This window comes from Gorilla gorilla, chromosome 1 (genome assembly GCF_029281585.2).
Source record: "Gorilla gorilla gorilla isolate KB3781 chromosome 1, NHGRI_mGorGor1-v2.1_pri, whole genome shotgun sequence".
Lineage (NCBI taxonomy): Eukaryota > Metazoa > Chordata > Mammalia > Primates > Hominidae > Gorilla > Gorilla gorilla.
This window is the reverse complement of record NC_073224.2, coordinates 30,508,623-30,531,694: the sequence shown is the minus strand read 5'-3', so window position 1 is coordinate 30,531,694 and position 23,072 is coordinate 30,508,623. Positions and strand designations below refer to the sequence as shown.

The following is a 23,072-nucleotide window of genomic DNA, read 5'->3' as shown; positions in this document are numbered from 1 at the left end:
TGCAGTAAATAAACCTGTGCCTTTGCATGTTTGCAGATAGTGGCCATGTGGTTAATGTACAGGAAACAAAGAATGAAGGAATCACCAGGAAAGTTTTCTCTCTCCTTTCATCTAAATCCAGAAGGAGGGAGCTGGAGACGGATGTGGCTGGTCAAAACAACCCAGTGGGAGAAGCCAGTTAAAACAGGAAACATAATAAATTCTAGAGCTTCAGGATGGTGAAGGTGTTGGGAAGGCAGAGCGCTCTCTTCTTTCCTAGTTGATTCACTGACAGCATCCAGAACAATGCTGAGCCCAGGGGAGAGGCCTCCTTCTCCCAAAGTATGCTGGAGTCCCATAAACTAGAACTCAAAGTGCTCTAAGCTTATGTTCTTGTTTTGGGGGCCCTAAGTAGATCCTTGAAAAAGTGCACCAAATGGTGTCAGAGTGAAGGCAGGAAACCCAGGGACTTATGAAATCCAGTGGTTTTTCATTAATTCCTCAGTGCCTTATTTCTTAGTGGAAATATTCAGCTTTGGTCTAAAAAACAGCTAAAAAGCTTATGCAAAGAGCTTGTAAACAAACACCCACTTGAACCATCTGGTTTTGTAACACATACAAGTGATTAAGCCTCAGAGCTATGATTGTTAAATTTTTGAGAACACAACAATCCCAAATACCCCCAAATAGATTCCTTATACCAGTTTATGGGGGGAGACGGGGTACATAATACTATATATAGTAGATAATCTGGAAAGGTTAAGACAGTTTTTTTGTTTCCTTACATTCCTCCCTCCCACCCTGCCACCCTTCCTCCTCCTTTTCCTTCCTTTTTTCACTATGAGTATTATAGAAAGATACAACATATGGACTAAAAACATGTTTGTAGTTCCACTATACTAAGTCTACATTGTTAACAACTTAGAATGTTCCTTATCTTTACCTTCGTTATTATTTTTGCCCTTGATAGAGTGAGAAACACGTGTGCTTGAATGTGTGTGTTGTGTGTGTGTGCGTGCACACATACACAAGGGGGTGTCTTAGGTCCTTTTAGAATACATTAAACAATCTGGGCTATTTGCAAATAATGAATTCATACTTTTTGTTCATAATGACTAAAGAAAGTCAGGTCATGGTGGAAATTAAATATGTTAAGAGCTCTCATTTTAATTGTATAATATTGATACAGTCTTTATAGTTAATTTCCTTGACAAGTCGTAGGGCATATGGATTGGATTCTTCATATATTTCTAACGTGGAAATGATTCTAAATTGGAACATTTCACTTAGGTGACATCACTGTAGGAAAAATGAATAATGTACTGCAAGTATATGGAAATAACACAGTTCTAGCTAATGACTTTTGAAATGAATTGCCCTAGCAGGCAGAACCAAAAACTCTAAAATGAAATAAAAACTCTAGGTGAGAAAACAATATCTATTAGGTCCCCTGTTTCTTTCTTTCTTTTTTTTTTTTTTTTGAGATGGAGTCTTGCTCTTTTGCCCAGGCTGGAGTGCAGTAGTGCCATCTCGGCTCACTGCAATCTCTGCCTCCCAGGTTCAAGAGATTCTCCTGCCTACACCTCCTGAGCAGCTGGGATTACAGGTGTGCACCACCAGTGATCCACCCACCTCTGCCTCGCAAAGTGCTGAGATTCTAGGCATGAGCCACCATGCCTGGCCAGGTCCCCTATTTCTTTCTTCCTAATCTTGACCGTTCCTCATCTCCAGATTTATCACAGTAGCTGGTGGGAGGAATTGTTGAAAGAAGAGGGGAAAGAAAGTGTTTAGTTACAGCAGTGGTGGTTGGGGTATCAAACAAACTCCCAAATATTTGATGTTCAAACATAATAAAAGTTAATTTTTCCTTCACGTAAAGTTTCTAATGGGTATTCCTGATTGGGGTGAGTCTCTTTCAAGTGATGATTTCAAGGCCAAGCTCCTTCTATCTTGTGGCTTTCTGACCTCAATACACAGCATCCACAGTTTCCTGTATCTATCATCTGCAAAAAAGGAGACCATATGGAATATTGTTTGGGGGAGGGTTTTATGGACCAAGTATAGGGAGGCTCCTGTCACTTCTACTCTCTTTCCATGGAGGAAAACTCATCTCATGACCTTATATAAGCTTAAGAGTGGCTGGAATATGGTTAGCTGTGTGTCAAGGAGCAAGAGGAACTGCTGGTTAGTTTCCATGGCTAAAAGAAAAGAGGAGAAAAAGATGGGTGTTAATGAAGGACACTATGGATCTTTTTATTTGCTAAGAAGGAAACAATGAAAGAAAAACCCTTTTCAGTGATGTGCTGGTAAACTGGCTCTTCCAGGGGGAATAAAACCACCTCACCTGATTTGTATTGTTTGCCAGTTTCCTTGGTGTAAATACTCACGTACAGCCCCAGCCCTAGAAAGCTAGGAATAAGCCATTGTAGCTTGTCATTTTACTAACTAATTCTGAAAAAAATACATCTGAGGAAGCCCGTTTATGGGAAGGAAGTAAGCATTCATTTTGACTTTGGTATTTGACACAAGGAAAGATTTACTTTAGAATGAATCTCTTTATCATCTGAAAAACCATCAACATGATATATTCGTATCAACAACAGATGTGGGCATACAATTTTGAGTCAGAGAAAAATAGCACCAAGGGCACAGTGAGTCAAGGGTACCCATCTGGCCTGAATCCTGGGTCATGCTCAGGCAAAATGTAAAGCGCCTAGAACCACTTTCCAAAGAGTGTACCGAGAAGACAGATGCCACTTGTGGGATATGTATATTTATATTTTTTTCTTGGAATTTCATGTGATTGTTCCTGTAATCATTTTCCAAGAAGAGGGAAAGACTTGGAGATGAAGTGGATAATGGTGATTAAAAAAAATAGATGCTAAGGATAATTTCTCTGTTTCTGATTATAAAAGAAGTTGGATGTTGGTGTCATTCCCTGTGAGAGAAGCAAAGAAATCAGGCTGGGTGTGGTGGCTCACACCTGTAAGGGCACTTAGGGAGGCCGAGGCGGGCAGATCACTTGAGGTCAGGAATTCGAGACCAGCCTGGCCAACGTGGTGAAACCCTGTTGCTACTAAAAATACAAAAATTAGCTGGGCATGGTGGTGGGTGCCTATAATCTTGCTACTCAGGAGGCTGAGGCAGGAGAATCACTTGAAACCAGTGATCTGAGATCATACCACTGCACTCCAGCCGTGGTGACAGAGGGAGACTCCCTAAAAAAACAAAGAAAGAAAGAAAAAAGAAAGAAAGGAAAGATATGGGGGGAGGGTGGTCTGTGTTTTGAGAACACAATGTTAAAATTTAAATGGATGCTCAGGTCTTAATTGGCTAATTAATCGACATTATTAGTAGACCAATGGCTGTATATCCTTTGGAAATTTTCACTATTACTTGTCAGCTTCTGCTGGCCAAAGAATCAGACCCATGTAATGATCAGTTTGATTTGCTCTTTCCATTCTGTTTGATCCATGCAGATGTGGGTGTGGTGTTCCTGAATCATGGTGTAGTGGTCCAGATAGCTGGTCAAGACATGCGAGGGCCTATGCTACAGCCCAGTTTCTTTTCTTGTGTGTGGGTTTGTTTTCAGAAGTGTTAAAGATAAATAGCACCTCTCGAACCGAAGATTACTCTGAGTCTTCACTGTAAAGGCTTGGAATTTCCTATGAGGTGCCTGTTGCTTGGTTTTACTTGGGAGGGTTCTGATAGCATCATGAAGACTGTGGTCTCTCTACGATTCATTTGGAACACAAGCTGAGGCTGATCAAAACCTAAAGATGAATTAGATCTCTGATTTCTTGGTTCTAGTTAGTACTGGTTTATTTTATGTCAGTTGCTATTTTTGGAAAGTACTAAAACTGGTAATGACAGACTTAGGTACTGAGGTTTCTCAAAAAGTTAATTCATTCATTTAGTAAATAATGAGCTGTTCCAGGGAGCAGCTCTCCTCCTCCCATATTTCCTTATGATGGTGAAAAGTAAGCTCCTCTGAAACTAACTTTTCTCCTGCCAACCATCTCTATTGAATTTTTCCTTAACTGTGGTCTGCCAAAAAAACAGAACTGAGGCTTGGCACACCAGTTTTGATCAGACCAACCATCAGAATCATAATGTCCTAAGTACAAAGCCCACTAATTGAATTTCATTCACTGGACTGAAATACAGCAGCCAAGGCAGAGAACACTGTCGGCTCTTTTTTATGAGGTGCAGAGTCTAAAGTCATTTTTTAAATGTGAGTGATGCAATTTCTTCTATTTTTCATTTAAAATGCTACTTGGTAAACAGTGTTTCAGATTAGCGTATTTGTAATTTAAATGAAGACAGTACATCAAGCTGAATCTGAAAAGAAAGGAGAAGTTTGCAAAATGATTCATTCCTCTTTTTGTGTGATCTACTGTAGAAAATAATAAATAAATAGGTATAGAGAGGGGAAGAAAGATTTGTGGATTTTAGGAGACAAAATTGAACCATTTCTAAAAGAGTCAGTTCCAATAGCTAAATCTTTGTTTTCTTCAAGCACACTAATAAATTCTGCCTACTTCATTTTTTATTTTCTCTCGGGGTCTGCTTGCAGATTTGCCTCAACAAAGGAAGCATCATGTTACGTCTTTTAAATAATTGATGGCTCTCAGTTCAAGCCAGCTTGAAGGAAATTCTGAAAATAGGTACTGATTGAGCAAATGCCTTCTTCCTTCCCACATTCCCCTCCTCAGCACTCTCTCTTCTCATCTTTGTTTAACAAAACCCACTTTTCCCTCCCCTTTTGTTTCTTTGCCTCCTTGGTTGAGAGCGGAGGGTGCTTTCATGTGGGTTTAGGCTTTAGCTAATTCTTGGTATCTCTCTCATTTATTTCACATCATTCTATTTATTAAAGATAGGGGGAGCTATTAATTATAAGCTGACTGATCTAATGAAGAGCTTTTAATTAATCATCAGAAGTGTTATGTCATAATAACCACTGGAGATGGTTTGTTGCAATTACGAAAAAACTGGGCTTAGAGCTTGTCCCTCTAAATTTGCAGTGTGTTATTCTCCAACTGTCAAATTACCCTGGAAGCTGGGTCAGCTGCAGCCTTGCCCAGCTGTTCCTGTAGGTTCTAATACTGTGAGTTGATCTCTGTTATTCCCCCAGAGAGAGAAAAGCATCTCCATTTTACCTCACTCTTGGTGTCATTAGCAATTGTCTAAGACTTGGAAAAGCCATTACCACTTTCAGGCAGATGTGGTTGGTAGAACATTAGACTGGTCTATTGTGATTCTGGCTTCTAGTCATGACTTTATAAGTCACTTTGCCTTACAGGACTTCCCTTTCCTTACTGGTAAAATGAAGGCTTTGGAGTGCATTACCACCAAGATCTTCATCAACATAGCCTTCTTTCATTCTCCAGGGAAAGGGATGATAAACCAAGAAGAACTTGCACTGCATTTGATTTTGGGTGCATTAATAGTATTCTGACTTTGAATGAATGGAGATCATGTGCTCCTTCTTTATTAACCTTCCTGTTTCTTTCCATCCTATTTCTTTTCTCTTGATTTTTCATTTATGTCTTCTTCTCTTATTTATTTCCCTTCCTTTTCGTTTCTAACTTTCCATGTTTCCAGCGTTAAAGTGGAAGGAAAATGATTGGCAAAGTGCTAGACTCAAGGATCTTGGCCAACTTAATGAAGAAATCTCTTATTTTAAAAATATTTTGTCCTCACAGAAATGCTTCCTCCGTCAGAGTTTGCATCAGAAAGTAGCCAATATTATTGAATTTGTGAAGACTAAATATAGAGTGGCAAATATCGGGAGATCTAAATCTGGAATTATATGCTTGACCTCAGTTTAACTGGAAGGAGCCTTACATTGTACCCATCACTGAAAAAGCTGTATCTAAATTGATGGATTATTTTCCACTCTCAAAACTATTTCATAATCTTTGAGGCACTTTTCTTTTCAAAAGATGCATCACATAGATTATATCATGACATTTTATCTCTTAATAGAGCAAGTTTCCTGGCAGGTGGGAGCTGAAGTTGTCTTTGCCCTACATCTCCCCAGCATCCAGTAGCTTGCTTGTATATCCTGTGCCTGCCCAAGATAATCCTGCCTGATTGCCTTTATTGAAATCCTGAAAAAAAATCTTCAAATAATCAAACCCCCATGAATAACATATGGTAGGGGATCTAGAGAAAGCTGAGGAATTTCTTCCGTTTATCTTTTCCTGGCTGTACACTAGGGTTATCTTCAGAACGACTAAAGGAAATATGTGTGTTTCCCCTTTTAAAAATCTTTACTTCTGCTATCCATTCACTTTTTGAGAGTATATGCTGTTCAGGCTTTTGTATCTGTGTGTAGTAAGTAGATTACAGGTAAACCCTCACAGTAAGATATACTCCTAAGGTTTTGGAATTCAAAATGTGTTTTTCCCCAAGGACAGCTGGGTGAATGGTTGGGTTCCACTGTCATGCTACCATGTTTCAGGAATATCATGTGCCAAGTGGCTTCTCCTTTTATTGGAATATCTATTCTTAGAACCTGTTTGAGACCTGAAGAACAGATCTTTCTTGCTCTGTATTTAGAGAGGCAATTCCCCTTCTAAGAAGGTTCCTGCAACAATGCAGAGGCAGCTGCTGGTGATGGTAGAGAGTGATGGTAGGGATGGTGTAAGTCCTCTTGCCTTGGGGTCACTGACTTTGTGAGTGAAGGGATACTGGTAATTTAGTTATCTATATTTGTTTTAAAAATATTCTCTGGGATAGGAAAGAGAATCCAGAGGCTTTCTCTTCCTATCTCATACTACACAACCATGGTAGGGCAGATCATTCACGTTGTAATGCATGTGAAAAGTACACCCTGGGAATCTTGCAATGCAAAATCCAGGCAACTGCACTTGATAGTTCTTAATCCTGTATTTTTTTTTTGTAATAAGTTTATATGCCCAATCTTAATAATTAGTTGGGCGTAGGATAGGCAATCATCAGCTTACAAAACAGTTGTGAGTTGTGTGTCAGTCTACATTTTAAAACTGGTTATTCAAAAACAAAAATTGATAACTGAGACCTAATTAAACTAAAGAGCTTCTCCACAGCAAAAGAACTATCAAAAGAGAGACAACCTACAGAATGGGAGAAAATATTTGTAAACTAAGCATACTACAAAGGACTAATGTCCAGAAACTACAAGGAACTTGAACAATTGAACAAGAAAAAAACAAATGACCCCATTAAAAATTGGGCTAAGAACATAAACAGACATATCTCAAAAGAAGACATACAAGTGACCAACAAACATATGAAAAAATGCTCAACATCACTAATCATCAGGGAAATACAAGTCAAAACCTCAGTGAGATACCATTCTACACCAGTAAGAGTGGCTATTATTAAAAATGAAAAAATAACATGTTTGCGAGGTTGTGGAGAAAAGGAAACATTTATAACTATTTGTGGGAATGTAAATTAGTTCAGCCTCTGTGGAAAGCAGTTTGGAGGTTTCTCAAATAACTAAAAACAGAACTACCATTCAACCTAGCAATCCCATTACTGGATATATACTCAAAGGAAAAGAAATCATTCTGCCAAAAAGACACCTGCCCACATATGTATACCACAGCACTATTCACAATAGCAAAGACATGGAATCAACCCAGGTGTCCATAAGTTGAAGACTGGATAAAGAAATGTGGTACATATAGAATATGGAATACCATGCAGCCATAAAAAAGAATGAAATCATGTCCTTTGCAGCAACGTGGATGCAGCTGGAGGCCACTATCCTAAGTGAATTAACACAGAAACAGACAACCAAATATTACATGTTCTTACTTACAAGTTAGAGCTAAACATTGGATAGAAACAGACAAAGATGAGAACAATAGACACTGGGGACTCCAAAAGAGGGGAGGGAGGGAGGGGATCAAGGGTTGAAAAACTTTCTGTCCGGTACTATGTTCACTGTTTGGGTGACGGGATCAGTAGAAGCCCAAATTTCAGCATCGCACAATATACTCTTGTAGCAAACCTACACATGCACCCCCTGAATCTAAAATTGAAAATAAAATAAAACAAAATAAAACTGGTTGTTTGGAATTTAGAATATTTGCAGACAAGGGAAAAAATGAGATACATAGTAGTGCATTTCCTGGGTTACCCACAAAATTCTTCTCAATCATATTGTTACTGAACTTCTAAAGGCTGTTTACAATCTTTTTCCCCCCTATTCTTAGTAAATTTCCTATAGTATTGAATAAGAAATCTTTCATCTGGATTAGTTGTCACCATTTAAAACGAGATTTATCTGGGGAAATGTATACTGCATTTTGTAATAAGAGGAAATCATAGGGGTAACAGGAACTGATTCCACACACCCTTCCAATGCCCCACCGTCTCCCCTCGCCCACAAACCGAATCTCCTGAGGTGAATGCCTCTGCTTAGAGATAGTTGTTGGTGTGGGATCAAAAGGAGAACTGGTTCCCAAAACCATTGTTTTAACATTAACATTATTTCAAATTTTCAGCCATTTCAGAAATGGCAGTATGACAAGTTGTAGAGTTTAAATGTTAACTTGAAATCTACGGCCACACTGGCTATGAGCATTAGCAATATTACACAGAAAGCAGCCACATAACTGTTGAAATCAGCACCTGAAGGATTTTTCTTGATTCAAATCCTGTTTTTGTACCTCCTGAGTCCTGTGCTTTCTTTTTAAAAAAGCAACAACCTAAATTAGGTCTTCTTGGGCTTCTGACCCTGTAGTGTCAGTTGGGTGGGTCCTCTCCTGGTGTTTCTTTATACTTATATAAATTACAGCTTTTTAACAGGCTCTTATGTTCACAATCCTAGAAAACAAATAGGGTTGGATTCTCACATTTGAGTCATCTTACCTCCTGTCTCTCTCATGAGTGTGTTTGAAACACCATCCTAGTTTTATATGTAAAGCACCCTCCTTTCTTGATTCTAGACCCTGTCAAATTCCAACCTACACTAGAAACCTCTTCGTTCTCTTGTCTTAGTTGATCTTCAGCTCGCTTTATGCAAGAAATTATTTTAAAATGATCCCTTTGTTTTCTAGTATTCAAATAGTTTCTGTTTAGCATTACAGTAAATTACCAAGGTATGATTCCAATTGCTGGGTGTAGGGGGAATTTGGGATTGAAACTTCAATCTAGTTTATTTGTCAAGCATTTTACTTTTAACCTCATTCTTGAAAGAAAGCGGGAAAGCTATCAGTCTGAAGGGTGTCTTTAGTGAATAGATTTGGAGGTCCCTCCGAGGGTCTTCTAATGCAATACAGGCATCTCTTTGAAGTGTTCACTCCCCAAAGTCTACAGTTACCACATTCATGCCTCAAGGGATGTGATGCAAAGTGGCCTGGTGCCACCCGAGTAATTATTTTCTCCACATCTTTTACTTAATAAATTGCACCAGAGCATGCACCAAACAAACTGTCAGGGGCATTCCAGCCTCCTGTTGGTCACAACCTTCTCTTCTCCCTTCTCACCCCCTGAGCTGCAAGTTCGGCACAGAATTTCCCCGGATATCCAAGGGATTGCTTTGTTGCTCTGAACAGTCTTTTTATATTTTAGTAAATATATGAGAAGCATTAAGTTAAATCATATGGAATTGCCATTTTTGTAGGTTGAAACTGATAGAATAACAGCAACTTCATGAGGTTCAACCCAGTAGCTTCCTTTGACAGACGTCTCCCTAAAACATCATTAGTGTATGTTTAGTGAAAACCCACTTGGAGTTTATTTAAAATAGAAGCTTCAAGTTTTTCCACTTAGAAAGCTTGAGCCTCTCTACTTGCTCTCTTGTGTTTTTTTCTGAAGATCAGAGAAATAGGACACAAAGCCTTCACGTTTGGAGAAATGCATACATTTTGAGCCTAATGTGAAGTAAGTAAAAAGTCCCTTGGTCTTAGAAGAATTCTTTTTTTCTGAAAGTTATATATGGGTATTATAATGGAAAATGCTTTGAAACCCTAACCAGAGCATTTGCTATAAATAAGAGAGGAGCGGAAGATTGATAAATCTGATAAAGCTGAGAAGGAAGAAATCTTAAAATAAGAAATGAGGCCTGTACCTTCGCTGGAGTGTTAATACAGCCCTGAGTGTATATATAGGAAAATCAAAGACTTGCTAAAGGCAGAGCATACTAAGTCATAGCTATTAATGTGTGCCTAACTCTATTGCCTGGGAGATTTTATTAAATGCAGCGGCCAAGAAAATTGACCTTACTTTTTTTTTTTTTTCCTTTTTTTGGTTGGATCCTTGCTCACGTCACATAAATGAATAGAGCTGACAATTTACTGGTTCATCAATGAAACAATATTAAATTATGAAGATGTAAGGAAAAAATCCTACGCTAACACTGTCGCAGTTTGAAAGGTAAGCTGCTCCCTACAAGGTTAGGAGATATTAACATTCTTTTAAAATCTACATAACATAATGCCACTTGATACACATTAGAGGGTTAAGTGGCCCCTTGACATCTTTGACTACTATTGTGGTGTTGGCAAGTATTTCATAGTAAGGTATAATGTTTTCCACATTCTGCCTTTTAAAATGTAAAAACATCATTTTAAATGCTTTTAAAGTGGTTTTTTTTTTTTTTGTCTATGTGTACGATATTCTGGAAGATTGGACTTTACGAAGTGTGTGTTGTAGTGATCATGTAGGTGCTTTGGGAAGGTTTTGCCCTTGTTTCTATTGATTCACTATACTGACCAGTAAGCTGAGGTTGTGAAAGTCAGACTATTTCTTAATTCTTGTCTTTCGATGGTGCCTAAGAAGTAAAATATTACTCTTCTTTATGTCTTGTCCTGTGTTTAAGATAGGGATCCTTCTCTCTCTAATTCTACCTTCTGTGAGCTTGCTAAAAGTTCATGGTATCCATCAGATTCCAATTGAATACCCATTTCTTTCTAGAGATATCTGTCTACTTCACTCCATTTTTGAAGGGAAATTATGTAATACTAACATTCCCAGGTTACCATCCATTAGTCAATTAATATCCTAGACCCAGGTCCTTCACTTGGATCCATGGACTCTGCTGTAGTTGTAATGACTGTCATACGAGGATCATGGCATGGAAAGATTCTTTTGTTGGAGAGTGTCTGTGCATTCATGATACCCTCACATGGGTTTGTAACTCAGGAAGGATGAAGAGCCACTGCCTCCTCTAATGCAGGATTTCTGATGTATTAGTTACTCTGAGTTCCTGCTGCAGAGGCCAGTGCAGAGTAGGTGCACAGGAATCCCTGTGCACTCACTGCCAATGATGCCTTTCAATCGTACTTGCTAGTGAACCCTTTGGAGTAAGGCATATTTTTGAACAGCATTCAGCAGATTCCTGCTTCAGTGTGGAAAATGGCACTTTAGAAGTTGAATTACCTTTTTCATGGCACCCAGGTTGCTTAATTCGCAAATTGAGAGTAATTTAGTCAGCGGGAGAATATGTTTTCATGTTTGAAGTCCATTGGAATGAATTTGGTGTTCTCTCTGCTCCTTCAGCTTGAACTATCATAAAATGGAGTTCTGGCCCCATATCATTCAGTTACGTGATTCTGGGATATCATTTGTTGTTTTGCGTTGCATCGGTTTAGTTTTAAATATTGGTGATACCTACATCTACTTCTCATGGACTACAGGTGTGCCCTGCTTTCAGAAAACTTGGATATGCTTCAAATTCATGCTTACTATGCCATTGCAGGAAGGGGCAGTGATTTGTACACTAAAAATAGATTGACTTTAAACAATAATTTATCACAAGATTCCTTTAAATAACAAACTCTCTTAGAGCATTTAAAATATGATTTGATTTGAAAAATCAATAGCTACATGCTCAACTTTTCAAGAACACGTCTGCTTTGTAATGTGAGGCAGGTGAAGGCAGGGGCACCGAGCCACAAGGAATGAGGGTCTTAAGTGAGCTGAAGAGGAATTAATTTTAATTTAGAAAAGAATTTGCTTTTCCAGAGTTTCCCAAGAAAAACACCTTCACCTTTATCACCTCCAGAGTACGTAAAGAAAAAAATAATAATAAAGCAGGCCAATTTCAGTTTGGAAAAGGTAACTCTATTTCTTTGGTGGGTCACATTCTGCATTATGCATGTGTGTAAAAGTGAGGTTTGCTTTGATCCTGACTATAAAAAGTTTATTTTTAAACTCAGACTGGGCAGGAATCCAGCGATGCTCTTTCCCCTGCAACATCCTGGGTTTCAGGTCCCCAGCCTGGCGGAATGCAGCTAAGCAGCAGGAAGTAGTTGAAGAGTGTAGAGACTTGATGGGGTGCTGAGGTTTTTTTCCCCCCTTCCTCCCTCCATTTTTGAAATTCAAATTGAATGCAATTTTCAGCTCATTTGAGCCAGAATATACTGTTGCTGAGCTTCAGTGGCTCTTAAATTCAAACTCACAGGAGAAAACAGATATCATCTGTCACAGAGGGTGGGAGAGAGAATACTCCCCGCATTTATTCACAGGAGGCAGAGCTCTAGTAAGTAATTCAAACCTTTCTGACTAATTGACTAATCACCCACCTGCAAACTTATCAACTAATCAATGAAACCTTTAGGACACCCATCTTATGTAGTCTGGGAGTAGCTACCCCCTTCCTTTAGAAAAAATTGTTCAAGCCTATTTTTATAGCATTGGTACTTTAATACCTTTTTGGCAAAACGAGACAGAATATCATGGCAATCTTTTTTTTTCTGCTCTTCCTGACTATTTTTATTGTTTCTATCTTTAATGTCTTTGTCAATTCTATTTATTTATGACTGAGAATTAGCAGAAAGCTTATGGCTGGCTAAGTGGAACAAAAAATTTGAGTTTTTTTTTCTTTTTTTGTTACTATACAGAGTAGTTGAAAAATATCTTTCTTTCTTGGGGGCAAAGATAAGTACCAATTACAAGGGAAAAACCCACTCCTACAGTTCTTGAGTTTGCAAGTGTGGCCAATCTGCAGGGTGGATGTTTCAGGATGGCTTGAGAATGCCTCTTGGTTAAGTTCTGCCCCTGGGTATGTGTCCAGGGAATGCAAATATATTTGAGCAAATAACAATCTGAAATTTCTCCTTTGATTTCAGAAAGGGTGCAAGGTGGCAATTTTGATTCTGAAATGTAGGTTATATGATTTACTGCTGATGCTTGTCCTTGAGTGTTTTAATATAAGTCAAAATTTACATGGGGATATGAAGGCCATTAGCTGTCTCTTGCTGTTTGTCTTCTCCTTCTTCTTTTTTTTTTTCCTCAAGGTCCATGAGAGAAAAGTTAATTATGATGTTATTTCAAAGTAAGTAGAAGTAAAACAATTTGATCTCTAAATACTATTTTTGATGAAGTTTGTTCATAGCTATCATGCTTGGAGTTTAAAATTGTTTTACATAAAGTAAGTATATGGTCTGGCTATATATATTTATATTTATACTCCTGTGTGTGTGTGTGTGTGTTTGTGTGTGTGTGCGTTTACCCATCCCCAAAGTCTCTAAGAAGGTGACAGCAGGAACATCCAAATGGTGGTCATTTTCACATTAATAGTCATCAACCACTGTATTCTCTTAATGGTAATATGCTTGTGAATTAGATCCTTCATAAAAGACATTTATTTCATTTCTTTTATAAGAATGATACTGACATGCCAACTTGTTTTCTCATGATTATACCTCAGTACAAGTACCACAACCATATTGTTGTTTCTTGGACACATGGTACAAGAAGCCAGACATCTACTATGAGGTTGTGATTTATAAAAAGAAATATATATTTGTTCTCTGTTGCCGCCACAACACCCCCAACCTTCACATTCCTGACTACAGAGCTCTTTATCCCTTGGAATTTCCTGTTTGACAGGAGTGTCTTTCATTCTATTGAGGTGACTTTTGGAGGGCTCCCAAATGGGTTCTGGTCACCAGAAAAAACAAGCCATGATTACAAGCTTGGAACTTTCAACCATACCCCTCATCCTCCAGGAAGGGGAGAGAAGCTGAAGATTGAGTTAATAATCGACCATGCCTACAGGATGAAGCTGCTATAAAAATCCCTAATCTGGGCCAGACACGATGGCTCACACCTGTAATCCCAGCACTTTGGGAGGCCGAGGCAGACAGATCATGAGGTCAGGAGTTCAAGACCAGCCTGGCCAACATGGCGAAACCCCATCTCTACTAAAAATATAAAAATTAGTCAGGCATGGTGGCAGGTGCCTGTAATCCCAGCTACTCGGGAGGCTGAGGCAGGAGAACTGCTTGAACTTGGGAGGTGGAGGTTGCAGTGACCCAAGATCACTCCACTGTACTCCAGCCTGGATGACAGAATAAGACTCCATCTCAAAAAAAAAAAAAAAAAAAATCGTAAACTGCAGGATTTCAATTTGCAATTTCAGAGAGCTTCTGGATTGCTGAACATGGGGAGCTTCTGGGAAGGTGACATGCCTGGAAAGGGCTTGGAAACCCCGTGCCCCTTCCCATATACCTTGCCCTATGCACCTCTTTATCTGGCTGGCTGTTCATCTGTATTCTTTATAATATCCCTTATAAATATAATAAACCAGTAAAAGCAAGTGTTTCTCTGAGTTTTCTGAGCTGCTCTAGCAAATCAACCAAACCAGAGAAGGGGGTTAAGGAAACCTCGAATTTATAGCTAAATCAAACAGCAGTTGTAGGTAGCCTACAACTTTCAGTTGATGTCTGAAGTGGAGGGAAGTCTTGTGGGACTGAGCCCCTAACCTGTGGGATCTGATGCTGTTTCCAGGTAGGGAGTGTCAGAATTGAGTTAAATCGTAGGACACCCAGTTGGTGACCACTGGAGAACTGACATGTGGGAAAGCAAAAGCAAGCCCACACGTCTGAACACAGAAGTGTCTGTGTTGAATGTGAGAGTAGGAAAAGCAGTTCAATTTTTCCTATGTTATTACACCTACATTAACCAGGAATCTACATTTTCAGCTAACTACTAGTTATTAGAGTTTTAGTTTTTCTATTAAAATATCTTAAATTTTCAGTTTACAAGTAATTACTGAGTGCTTACTACATACCAGCCATTCATTGTGCTAAGATTTATAATGTATAAAATAGTGGTTCTCTAACCTAAGTGAAGTGGACATTGGAGGTGAAATATCAAAAGAGTCACCAATACGCACTCTCCCAACCCTTTCTCTCAGTGGATAACCACTTTCTAAAAAACAATAGATATGGTTTGGCTGTGATCCCATCCAAATCTCATCTTGAATTGTAGCTCCCATAATTCCCATGTGTTGTGGGAGGGACCATGTGGGAGATAACTGAATCATGGAGGTGGTTTCCCTCATACTATTCTTGTGGTGGTTAATATGTCTCATGAGATCTTGTGGCTTTGTAAGTCTCACAAGATCTGATGGCCTTTCTCTTAGCTCTCATTCTTGCTTTTCTGCCACCATGTAAGACATGCTTTTTGCCTTCCGCCGTGATTGTGAGGCCACCCCAGCCATATGGAACTGTGAGTCCATTAAACCTTTTCTTCAGAAATTACCCAGTCTCGGGTATTTCTTTTTATTTTTGAGATGGAGTCTCATTCTGTCTCCTAAGCTGGAGAGGAGTGGAGTGATCTTGGCTCAATGAAACTTCCGCCTCCCAAGTTCAAGCAAGCCTCCTGCCTCAGCCTCCCGCCTCAGCCTCCCAAGTAGGTGGTATTATAGGTCCCTGCCACCACGTCCGGCTAATTTTTGTATATTTAGTAGAGACGGGGTTTCGCCATGTTGGCCAGACTGGTCTTGAACTCCTGACCTCAAGTGATCCACCCAACTCAGCCTCCCAAAGTGCTGGAATTACAGGCGTGAGCCACCACCCCCAGCCTCTGGTATGTCTTTATCAGCAGTGTGAGAACAGACTAATACACAAATATCATCTAACTTTGGGAGAAAGAGTTGGGAGAAAGGGTGATACACAAAATAATCAGTAATAAGGATAATAAAATACGCATACTGAGCTGTTAAATGTATAGTATTCTTCAAAATTGCTAACAGAATCGGGCAAGGAATGGGCCAGTGGGGTGCTGACATCCTGCAAGAAGGCATTGCAGGGTTGATAGGCCAGGGGTCAGTGGAGGGAAGATGGGGGAGCAGACCAGGAGGGAGGCAAAGCTATAGTCCAAGGGAGAATGCAATTGAGGAATACAAGTGCAGAGCTCTTGAAGCAGAGAGTTCAGTCATGCACCAGAGCCTGTTCTTACTAAGAGAATCACTTGTTAAATTTCTAGGAATTTTGTGATCCAGTTATAATTTAATGTTCTTAAAAATTGAATGATATGAACATATAATAAGTCAGTATGTTAAAACCAAAAGTAATAAATACTGCAAATTAATCACTTTCCAATTATTCTTCTTCACCACATTTTGGTCTTATCCATGTTCTTGAGGTATGGAAGGTCTGGAATACTGCACTTCTCTGCATCTCCTCATCAGCTCCATGTTCACCATGTCATGTTGGTAGCTCAAATCAGCCATGGAGGGAGTATTTACACCACAGAAATTGACAGTGCCCCAAATTTTCAAACGAATTTTTTTTTTTCATTTGAGAGCCAGTTCTTAAAATTTACCAGATGAGCATGGGGTGGGAATAGAGGTGGGGCTAGAAAATTAGAAAGCCTAAGTGAAAAACTTTGAGAAGGCAGGGCTACATTAGAAAAGTGGCTCCATCTCATTAAATTAGGCCAATGGTTTATAGTCCATTTAGAAATAATTGGGAGCCGTTGTCTTCCTTTAAATACTTTTTTATTATAATTAGCATATATTGTCAATATAGAAAATTTGGAAAATGGGAATAACAATGACTATAATATTTTCTATATGTTGCACACTTTTTAAGTGCTTTAAATATAATAAATCATTTAATCCTGGAAACAGTCCTATGGGGTATTGCTGTTATCCTATTTCAAAGATGGAGAAATTGAGTTACAGAGAAGATAAAAGCTTTGGCCAAGTAGAAGAGCTGTGATTTGAAAGCAGGAAATGTTTTAATTCTTGTGGTCTTACTCCTGTAGGATAGTTATCTAGAGTAGGATTGCTAAGCCAAAGTGTATCTATATTTTCAATTTTATAAGAAATTGTCTGTGGATCTAAAAAAATTATATAAATTGGCTGGACATGGTGGCTCATTCCTGTAATCCTAGCACTTTGGGAGGCCAAAGTGGGAGGATTGCTTGAGGCCAGGAGTTTGATACCCGGCTGCACAATGTAGCAAGACCCTTTTCTCTACCAAAAAAAAACAAACAAACAAACAAACAAAAAACAAGTTTGGTGGCGTGTACCTGTATCCCTAGCTACTCAGGAGACTGAAGTGGGAGGATCACCTGAGCTCAGGAATTCAGTAATTTGAGGCTGTGGTGAGCCATGATCACAGCACTGCACCTCAGCCTCAGGGACAGAGCAAGAGAGACACTGTCTCTAAACACACACACACAAACACACACACACACCCCTACCAAAATTGTGCGAGGACGCAATTCCTAGTTACCCATGGTTCTAACAGACCTTACTTTTTGTCAATTTATTATCGGGAAGTAGTATCTTACTTCAATTTGCAATTTTAAAATTATTAATGAAGCTGAAGATCTTTTACAGTTTTATTGGTCATTTGTATCTTCTTTACATGGATTTACTGCCTTGCCAATTTTTTTTCTATTGAAATCTTGTCATTTTCCTTCTTTGTTGAAACTTCTTGTGTACTAACAATATTAACCTCTTTTTCTTAAATGTGTTCTAAAAATGTTTCCTTATTTTATTTTTACCTTTTTTTCACCTCCAAAGATGGAGTTTCACTCTGTCTCCCAAGCTGGAATGCAGTGGTACAATCTCAGCTCACTGCAACCTCTGCCTCCTGGATTCAAGCAATTCTCCTGCCTCAGCCTCCTGAGTAACTCGGATTACAGGTGCACGCCACCATGTCCGGCTGATTTTTATATTTTCAGTAGAGACCATGTTTCACCATGTTGGCCAGGCTAGTCTTGAACTCCTGACCTCATGATCTGCCTGCCTCGGCCTCCCAAAGTGCTGGGATTACAGGCGTGAGCCACTGCGCCTGGCCTTATTTTCACCTTTTAATTTTGGTTTGGATTATATTTCATGATAGAAAAGAAGTCAAATGTATTTATTTTGTGTGGTTTTTTTTGTGTGGTTTCTCATTTTTCTGTCTTGATTAGATTGGCTTCTCCTCTGAAAGAAAGAAAAATAATTTTTTATTCTAAATATTTTGTAGGTCTTTTCAACATGATCCCTGCTTCCCACAGCTCATAGACAAGTCGGGGAGATGACTGCAGAGCACAGGGATTTCTGCTTTGTGTGATCAGTGCAGTAACCAAGGGTGCTCAGAGTCCCAGGAGAACCCTGAGGAGGGCACCTGGGCCAGTTGGGCCAGTTGGGAGGCGGGGTGCGGCTGGTCCTCCTGAGAACAACATCCCAGCTGAACCTCTAAGGCTGAGGCAGCAGGGGTGGGAAGATTTCCAGGGGAGGGAAAGAGCAAGTCAGGGAGCTGGAAAACTTTGAGAAGACAGAGTCCATTTTCCAGAATAAGGAAGGAGCAGTTTCTCAGTGTGGGTCAAGGGAAAACATTTTTCATAGGAAGGGAGAATTATTTTCCTGAATTTCTCTTATTTTACACAAAGTGTAGGCCAGAGAAAGGTATTTTAAGCTGAAGACAAAGAAAGTTCTGAAGGTGAGGTTAGAAAAAATGAAATAATAAGTCAATAAGGGTAAGGAATACCTTCCCCCAAAATGATTAGGGACGGACAAGGGACAAGGGTCCTCATATGAGAATTAGGAGAAACGTGCATGTCATCTTTAATATCCATGTGCCTTCTCCTAGATGCTTTGGGACCAGACAGTGACAGGTGCCCCCTCACTGAACTTGGCCATTAGCCTCTCAACTTCCAAGTCCCACATCAGCCACACTAGAATAATATCGCTTAACATGCCAGCTTTCCTTACAAAAATCACATGAGTTCCCATTATCTCTGGTGAGATCTGTCCTCATTGGGCAGTTAAGCTCTCCACAGCATTATCCCATCACCCACTTCTAGTTGCTCTTCTTCACTTTAAAAATCGTAATCATTGTGGAACCTTGTGTGTTCTACAGACAATGCTTCCCATTTGCAGTTCTTTCTTTTTGGGGCCTTCTCCATTACTCTTTGACAAGCTAACTGGAGTCCCATTTATCTTTCAAGGCTCAGCTTAAATGTCACCTCCTTCCTGCAGCCTTTCCTGACACCTTGAGCTAGAAGAAATCTGGATGTTGAAGTGTCTGTCAGTACTATTTAAGACTCATGCTGAAACAACAATGTGTTATAGTGCTGTATTTCTACAGGTTCTTAACTAGATTGAAATTTCTGGAAGGACAACAACTATGTCTTATACGTCTTTGCAGTTTCCAGGTCTTTAACACAGTGAAGTGTCATCCACCCTGACAAAGACTAGAAGACTAAACTTATCTCTAGAAACAGACCCAGACCCATGGGCAGCAGAGGCAAGGGCAGAGAGGACACCCACAGAATAAATAGAATGTAAAGTCAGTCTGAAAATGGGGGGTTGAAGCTTGAGGAGAGAGTAATTCTAAATAAACCTCAGAAGGAAGTGAGCCGGGGAATGCTCAGGGGATGAATAAATGGATCACCTGGTATTCATGGGGGAGGGCAAAGTTGAAGTTAAATAGAATGAATTGGTAATGAGCCATGTTCACATCTTCCTTTGCACTTGAGAACCAAAAAGCAATATGGATATAGAAGAGACCCAGAATATCTGAAGCAGAAGAAAAGAGGTTAGAAGGGAGATTAAAGATGCAAGAGAAAAAGAAGGATGTGTGAGAAAAGGGAGAAGTGAGTCAGAGAAAGGTTCTTCGAAGGGGATGTGAGTCAGAAAGGAAGATGACATATTAAACTTGGCAGAATGTCCATGAGGTGAGGACAGTGGTGAGGGGTCTCTCCTGGACTCAGAGAGGAAGGATGTCCAATGAAATCAGGTGGTGACTAATAACTTAGATAAGGTAAGAGTGATACAGTATGGGTGTTAGGGGGTTTCCTGAGGGCTGGAAATCAGGTATGGTTTCTATAAGAACATGGGGAGGTTGATGGCAGGACTGGCATGGCAGTTGTGCTTGCAAAGGGATCACAGATGTAGCATTTTATAGTTGAATAGCATCATAAAACAGGAAGAGACCTGGGGGGTCTGGTCCAATATTCTCATTTGGCATTTAGGACAAAAAGTCTAAAAGTCTTAATGCCATCTCCTAGGCCCCCTGTGGTCTGCACTCTGCCCACCTTTCAGGCCTGATCACGTACTTCTCTGCTTTCCTAAACTCCTGCAAAGCCAAACCACCTGTGATGCACTAAGCCTTGCATTCTTTCTCATTTCAAATACCATTTTCTCTGTCTGGAATGTTCTTCTACATACTCCTTGTTTTTTTGCCCAACTCTTATTCAAATTCCAGGTCTCAGCTTAAAAACATTTCTTTAAGCACTCCCTCTCCCAACTCCCCTCCACACACGCACTGGGTCAAGTCTTCATTATATGTTTCCAAGCATTCATTTCCTATGTTTAAAATTTGATGGGAGATGTATTGCCTTTTTGATGGCCCCTTTTCTCTTCTGGGTTCTGAATTCTATTGAGTCCCATCTTTTAGTATTGTACTTGTCACAGAGTAGTTGCACAATAAATATTTCTTAAGGGAAAGAAGGAAGGAAGGAAGGAAGGAAGAAAGGAAGGAAGGAAGAAATTTGAGTGACCAACTTTCACCACCAATTGTTAACAGAGCCTGACAAGTGTCTTCTGAAACTATCAGGTGTGACTTGAACATTCACATTCAAACTTGGGAGACCAGTGTGGTTTTTTTTCCAGTATTTTTTTTTAATTGTGGTGAGAAAATTAACTACTTTAGCCATTTCTAAGTGTACATACAGTTCAGTGGCATTAAGTGCATTCCCGTTCTTGTTCATCATCCATCTCTAGACATTTTTCGTCATCTCAAATTGAAACTCTGTACCTATTCAACAATAATTCCCATTTCCGCTCCCCTCCTGTCCCTAGCATCCCCCATTGTTTCTATCTTTATGAATTTGACTACTCTGGGTGCCTCAAATACGTAAAATCATACAATGTTTGTCCTTTTGTATCTGGCTTATTTCACTCAGAGTAGTGTCTTCAAGGTTCATCCTGGCTGTAGCATGTATCAGAATCCTAATCTTTTCCAAGGCTGAATAATATTCCACTGTATGTAGCGACCACATTTTGTTTTTCCATTCGTTCGTTGATCAACATTTGGATTGTTTCCATAGGAGACCATTGTTTTAAATCCTAAAATACATAATCCTCCATGTAATCTAGTAACCTGGGTGATGGTCAGTGGCATGCAGCTGGAGGATTTAATCAGGGAAGGAAAGGATAGATGGAAGAATCATCAATGTGCTTAGGAAAGTCATTAAAAATGTCCACCAACATGGAGGCTGTGACAGGAAGAAGAGGAGATGTTCCCAATGGGTCATGGCAGTCTTGACGTGAAGAAGCCAATGAAGATGGATGCTGTGAGTTTCTTAATGATAGTAAATATTGAGAAGTGGGGTTGAGAGATGCTCCTCTTTTTAACCTTCCCTTGTTATTGAAATGGAGGAGTAGGATGGCTAGAAGGGGCAGAAAAAACTGAGACATCCTCTGAGAGGAGACACTGGGGAAAAGAGGTGAGAAAAAGTGGAGGCTAAAAGGGAGTTTGCCCACAGATATTTTACAGGGGAAAAATTCAATGGTGAAGGAAGAGTCAATCAATTCAAAGCCATTCTACAAATTTCATGCAGGGAGAGCCCTCAGCACAAGATTGATGCATATCTATTCTATAATTAACAACAAATATGAAGGAAGAGATTCCACGGTCACCATTAGGTTCCAATCCCTCATGATCAAGACTTTCTTCTTTTTAACTAGACTATTTTGGGCCCTTTTCTTCTCTTTGTCTTTTCAGTAACTGGAAAAGAATTACTAAAACTCACCGCATGAAAATCCCTCATGTGCCTGAATTCTTTCGAAGTTAAAGATTGGAACTGGATTAAACTCTTTTCCCTGAACAACTTCTTAGCTACAGTTTTCTAAGCCTTTAATGCCCTTTGAATTGTCTGCTCTAAGTTCTCTTGGGTTAAAGTACACCAGTAAGAATAGCCAGATTTCATCATATTCCGTGCAAAGCTAGTGCTCTCCTTTATGATCTGGGAGCCCCGTCCCACGGTGCCAGCATCCAGTATGGCACCAGTCCTGCCTTGGAGTAAAAGAATGCCATATTCCTGAAGGAAATTTCTCAGCCTGCAGAGATGGGCCTATGGCGTGCCTTAGCCATCAAGCTCAACCTCTCAGCCTAAAGGCAAAGCAAGTCACTTTCCAAGATATGGCTGGCCCTAAGATTGTGTTAGCCTTTTGGAAGTATTATCCTTTTTCTTTCTAGTTCAGAAGCTCAGCACGTTGGCCCATTTCAAGTTGCCTCTGATCTTTAACTGCTGCTCCTCAGCCCCTTGGATCCATCCGTGGGGATATTCTCACTGGTCACTTTGCAGAGCTCCCTCAGGCCAAGAACGCCTCCCTCCCTTTGTTTCTATTTAACCCTTGCCCTTCAGGATGGTGAGGGGCCGTCTTCAGGCTCCCTCCCTTGTAGTCTATTATTACTTGCAGGTGATTAGCAGGCAGGTCCCTTCTAAGCAAAAAGGAACATTGCCCCAGGCACCGCATTCCCATAGGCTCTTGCCATTTTGCTACAAAAGAGAAAAGTCGAGCCTTTGAAGAGTGTATATACACTATTCATGTACTTAGAAAGAGAAGAGTGTCTATAAAATTTCAGGAACAGCATTGGATTTTACTCAGTTATCAGACGGCAGAACTCTTGAGTTATGGTTCGGATTGCTTTCAGAATTAAAAAGAAGCAGTTGCCATTTCTAAGCATCTAGTCTTTTAATAAAAGTTTATTTGAGAATTTCTCTCTAGACACTAATCCCCCAACAAGCTGTATTCCAGTGAGACAGAGTGTCCATGAAATATAGTAATTGGAGCTCTGTTGGGCTATTCTTCGTGCAGGGAGAGCTCGCTTAGTGACAGCGTGCTGCATTCAGCATTC

At 39.8% G+C, this 23,072-nt stretch overlaps 1 protein-coding gene across 2 annotated transcripts in view; it reads left to right on the top strand.

The window, feature by feature from the left end:
* Positions 1-23,072, top strand: part of ESRRG (estrogen related receptor gamma) — a 591,615-nt gene that overhangs the window by 140,492 nt on the left and 428,051 nt on the right. For both annotated transcript variants that reach the window (XM_063708073.1, XM_019030557.4), the window contains exon 2: positions 10,262-10,353. The gene's annotated coding sequence lies outside the window, so the exon portion shown is untranslated. The remainder of the gene's footprint in view (positions 1-10,261; positions 10,354-23,072) is intronic.